At 36.4% G+C, this 5,514-nt stretch overlaps 1 pseudogene; it reads right to left on the bottom strand.

The window, feature by feature from the left end:
- Positions 1–2,385: 2,385 nt before the first annotated feature.
- Positions 2,386–3,656, bottom strand: LOC124982736 (NADH dehydrogenase [ubiquinone] flavoprotein 2, mitochondrial-like; annotated as a pseudogene).
- Between the last annotated feature and the right edge of the window lie 1,858 nt (positions 3,657–5,514).

The raw sequence follows: 5,514 nt of genomic DNA, 5'->3' as shown, positions 1-5,514 counted from the left end.
TTTCAAAATGTAGCACTATACCTAACAGGATCATAGGAAAATTGTGAACTTCCTAACAACATGAAGGAAGAGTAAGTTCTGTAAGACCACTTTCTGAATTAGTTTGAAACTGGCACTAGATCCTCCATGTCACTCGCATTTCTTTCCTGCATATATGAGGCATTTTCAAGAGTAACATAGTCTGTCTTGTGAACACTGAGACTTAAGGTATTCATAGGAAGAAGGGGACCTGGCACTACAATGCAGGACTGTGCCCTGCAGCCCCAGTCAGACTTATGTTTGAAATTTCCTCAGAAAACTCTTATCATTTTCTATTTTTTATGAAAAGCAGTTCATAAATTGTACATATATAGCAAAATTTGAAACTGCTCTGGTAGAGGCCTGCCATTTGCATTCCACTACTTCTCACATAAGCCTTTTTCAAATTAATTTTCAATTTTTATTTGTTCCTTTTAGATGTACATGATAGTAGGGAATTTGAGACCTATTAATCTTCCTAACCTCCTACATAGGCAGGCTTGATCTGTTTGCACTAATATGATTATCTAGCCCTAAGTGACAGAAATAAAGGGATCTCTATTAAACACAGAGGTTATGCCAATAAAAAAGTATTCTTACAAAAATCAGGTGGCAATAGATATCTTTACATCTTATGGTGGCATCTGTGACATTATAAAAACTAAATGTTGGGTTTACATTCCTGACAACTCTGACAATATAAACTAATCAACTTAAAGATTTACATTCCCAATAGAGGCAATGTCCTCACCAGCATTGTCATGGTAACAACTTCTGAGATCTTGGTTATCTGGCATCTCCTGGTGAAAAAAAAAAAATGCTGGTCTCTATCATCATCATCATCATATTCACTGACATGTTCAGATGTTGGAACATTTATTGTTTTATTAACCTCATTCCAGTACTCATGTTTTCTTTTTTATCTCTTTGGCACCCTCCTCCCAGGTGACTTTACAACCTGTTTTTTCCAAACTAGACTCAAAACACCCCAAACATTTCTAAAACAGAAACTCAAAGTGCTTGTCCCATGTCATCCCATTTCAGCTTGAAGCAGCCAGAGCAGTCATTGTCCATTTCATCTTACAGCAGTAAGGGCTCCCTTAACAGAGGGGGAATGAGACAGGAGCAAACGACAGTTAGTCAGAGAGTAAATGATCAGGTGTGAAGGATGAGGGTTGATTATAAAAGAAAAAGAAACGGGCTGCTCCAGTTGCACATCCTCACTCAACCAGTTGCTAACACCTCTGAGATCTGCACTTTTTTTTTTTTTTTTTGGGTGCTGGGGATCGAACCCAGGGCCTTGTGCTTACAAAGCAAGCACTCTACCAACCGAGCTATCTCCCCAGCCCCTGAGATCTGCACTTTCTAACACAAGTAATTACTGCCTGGGCTGCTGCTTCTTGACTTTAACCTGTACACAGGGGAGAAATAGAAGGTGGGGAGCAAGAGGAAATCTGGGATCTATGAAAAAGACATACCACCTACATGGGCCCCCAGCTCTCTGCTCCTACTTTCCTCTGGATAAGTCTGTGTCCTCTGTTCTCTTTAAAAAAAAAAAAACTTGTTTTCTATGCTTGTGTTATGGTTTGGATGTGAGGTATCCCTCAAAAGAATGTGTGAGACAAGAAAAGGAGGTTTAAAACAGACATAATGAGGTGATAAGGGCCTTAACACAGTGAATCCCCTGACTGAGTGGTAACTGAAGGTGGGCAGGGTCTGATGGAGGAGGTGGGTCATTGGGGGTGTGCCTTTGGGGTGTATATTTGGTATCTGGCAAATGGACTCTCTCTCTGCTTCCTGATCATCATGTGAGCTGCTTCCCTCCGCCATACTCTTCTGCCATGATGATCTGCCTCACCTGTAATATGTCTTTAGGCCACCTGGCAAAACTTCAAGCTCTTTCAACAGTCCCTCCCAAATATCTTCCAGCCTCAGCTTCTTCTCCACAATCCTTGTGTATTATATTTTTGTACCAATGGGTTGTAGGGATGCACAAGATACTATCACATTTGTCTCTGTTCTTGCTCTTTCCTCCTCTGGAAAGTCCTTAGTCCTTCACAAGTTTGGAAACCCTAGCACAGTAGAAACTCAGCTTCCTTCTTGACACCTTGGGTGTGTTCCCAGCTAAAGGTAATCATCCTTTTCTCTATTCTTCAAATGGAGAAAATTAATATATGAGAAATGGAAAAAGATTTACTCTCCAATCCAAGTCCATTCAGGAATCATGTTGATGTTAGGATTCAATAAAGCAAACAAATTAGAGTAAAGAAAAGAAATATTTATTGGCTCAAGTGTTTTTTTTCTTGTTTTTTAATGTAGATATTTTATTCCTGCAATAATATAATAATATATTCAGTTGACTATAAGTTAAAGGCCTGATTGCACACCAAAGCCAGGTCCTTTGGTTGGTTCAGTCAAAGAGGTAAGACCTCCAGGTGGATCACAACAGAAACGTCCACTCCTTGGCCCAGGATTTGAAATTTTGCCTGCTTTGAGCTGCTCAATAATTTCTTCAATATACTTTGGTGTCAGATACTCATAGTAATTGTCATTTATTTGAACCATTGGTGCATTCACACAAGCCCCAAACATTCCACCTCTCTAAGGATGAGAAGTTTGTCAGGTGTAGTTTCCACCAACCTTTATTCCAAGCTTATTCTTTTATTTTTTTATCTTTTATATATTTATTTTTATTATAAGCAAATGGGACACATGTTCTCTGTTTGTACATGGAGTAAAAAAAAATAACAGAATGAATCAAACAACATTACCCTATGTAAATGTATGATTACGCAAATGGTATGCCTTTACTCCAAGCTTATTCTGAATGGCCTCCAGTATGCTGTCAGAGTTTTGAAGCATGCAAGGTGTGGTAGTACAAACCTGAAAGTGATACTTTCCAACTGGCTTTTGATTATACATTGTATAAAAAGTTGCTACTTCATATACTGTCATTGGAGGTACTTGTAAAACTTCTGCAACCTTGTTCACAGCAGAGATGGGCAACCACCCATTCTTCTTTTGGGCCAAATCAGGACTAGAATTACAGCTACTGCTTTATGCCCTTCTGGATAGTTTTTAATAATCGCCTCTGTTCTCTTATAGATTTCTGGTGTGAAATCAAGTGGGATATCTGGGTTATTCTCAGGAGTATCCCTGTGCACAACAAGGCTCCTCCAACATCATTCTGCACAGCTGTCTTATGCAAATTCCCCACGGGATGGTAAGGGCTGCCACCCAGGCCCAGAACACCAAGGAGAACAACTTGGCAGACTAAACTGTTTGTCTTTCCCTGTTTTTACTTGGTTTTTAACAGAGATTTTCAAAAGTAAAAATCAAAACATTTAACAAAACTATCAAATAAGGGTATAATGAAAAGTTTTTATACAACTGTATATATATTTATGTTTTAAGCTAAGGATTATTCTAACAGAATCAAAAGGTCAAAAAACTTTCAAAGTAAACATATTATAGTGAACTGGAATTACCTTATTATTAAAAGGAGAATTTTTTAAACTAAAAAATAATTAGCTCTTGTAATTGAAAACTCAGTACTTGAGCTGCTTGAACACAGTGCTGGGACAAATGTCCTTAAGGATCTTTCTCTCATTTGATGTCTTGGCTCTGATTTCCTCCATGTCAACTCAGTCTCACGGAAACCCTCCACACAAGCAGGGTGGGAAAGTGGTTCTCAGGAACCCCAGATTTTCACAGTATGTTAAGTTCTTGATCTCAGAAGAAAAGAAATTGTCTTTTGCAGCAGTCAGTCACCACAGGACTTAGTCTCCATATGGAGTATGTGTCCACCTTGAGCCCTTTGTTACCTTGGGAAACTTTGAGTTATTTGATTGGCCAGTCTAGATGGTAATCTCATTCCTAAGGCAAAGGAGGTAGGGCCAGGTAATGAGAAGGAAAAAAAATCATTTAGAGTCAGAAAGACACTTTTAGGGGAAAGTATATTTGATTCATTGTCATCTCTGTTGGGTGCTTTCATCTTGCCCTTAGTCAGAGCTAGCTGCTCATATATATCTTATGCTTAATTCCAAGCTTGTTGAGGGCAAGTATCAACAAATGTTCAACAAGTCTTAGCCTAGTGCAACAATGGTACACTGAGTGAATAACCTTCATGGAGTTGATGAGTGAAACAGAAACCAAGGTCAGCATGTTCTTTCAGATCTTTCAAAACTCCACTAATGAAACTTGATATTTCTCAATACTTTAGGGAAATCAAACTTCCCTTAAATGAAGGGATAGGATTACTGCTTAAAATGTAATCAGGAAAGGAAAGGACAGGATTAATGTTTCAGATGAAACCAGGTAATTTGAAATATCTGACCCCAAATGAAGCTATGATCTGACTAACAATAATAAGATAAAATTTTTCCTCATAAAAATTATTGTTTGGAAAGAAAATTTTGATAAATGTTTTGGCATTCCTAAGTGCAAACAAGACTTAAAGCTTGCATTTTAAAATTTATCACAATTTTGCAGTGAATTTCCTTTTATAGTTACAAAATATGCATACTACCAAGAATTTTAAATTTTCAAAAGGGATTAGTACAACTTGGCAGACTAAACTGTTTGTCTTTCCCTGTTTTTACTTGGTTTTTAACAGAGATTTTCAAAAGTAAAAATCAAAACATTTAACAAAACTATCAAATAAGGGTATAATGAAAAGTTTTTATACAACTGTATATATATTTATGTTTTAAGCTAAGGATTATTCTAACAGAATCAAAAGGTCAAAAAACTTTCAAAGTAAACATATTATAGTGAACTGGAATTACCTTATTATTAAAAGGAGAATTTTTTAAACTAAAAAATAATTAGCTCTTGTAATTGAAAACTCAGTACTTGAGCTGCTTGAACACAGTTTTCTTTTTAAATTTTCTTTCCTTAGTAACTGTAGATAATCTGTGATAATATCTCTGCTTTGCATTTTCTGCTCTCAATATATTGAATGATTTATTTCAACTATTTTATGGTTATAGTAAATACATTTGGCTAATGTGATCAACACATGGGATGGTACCTAATTAGTGATGTTTCCTGTAACAAACTCTTAATAAAGCAGTTTTTAACTTTCTTTTCACCAAGACAATGTTGTAGAATTTGTTTAGTATACAGGTTAATCATTATGGATTTGAATCAGATTTAAAATCATATGAAATCAACCTCTGCTATTTCTTATCACTGGGTGTCTTGGAAAAGTGAACCTAAAATGGGTCTTATAATATCTGGTTTGGAGAATTGTGAAAATTACAGAAAATGATGTGATGTTTTGCACAGAGCATAAGACACACTATAAAGGCTCAACATTATACAAGGACTATTGGCAAAATAGTTGTTTTTATCCTAAAATTGGTATGCATTGCTCTTGAGAAAAAGAAAAACTGGATATTACTTTATTGGAAGAATATTCAATTAGTCATACTTAAGTATTCCTGTTTAGAATGAAAAGTGTTGGAGGGTGGCAGAGCACTTGCTCTGCAAGAC

Source organism: Sciurus carolinensis, chromosome 4 (assembly GCF_902686445.1).
Source record: "Sciurus carolinensis chromosome 4, mSciCar1.2, whole genome shotgun sequence".
NCBI lineage: Eukaryota > Metazoa > Chordata > Mammalia > Rodentia > Sciuridae > Sciurus > Sciurus carolinensis.
This window is presented reverse-complemented; position numbering and strand designations above follow the sequence as displayed.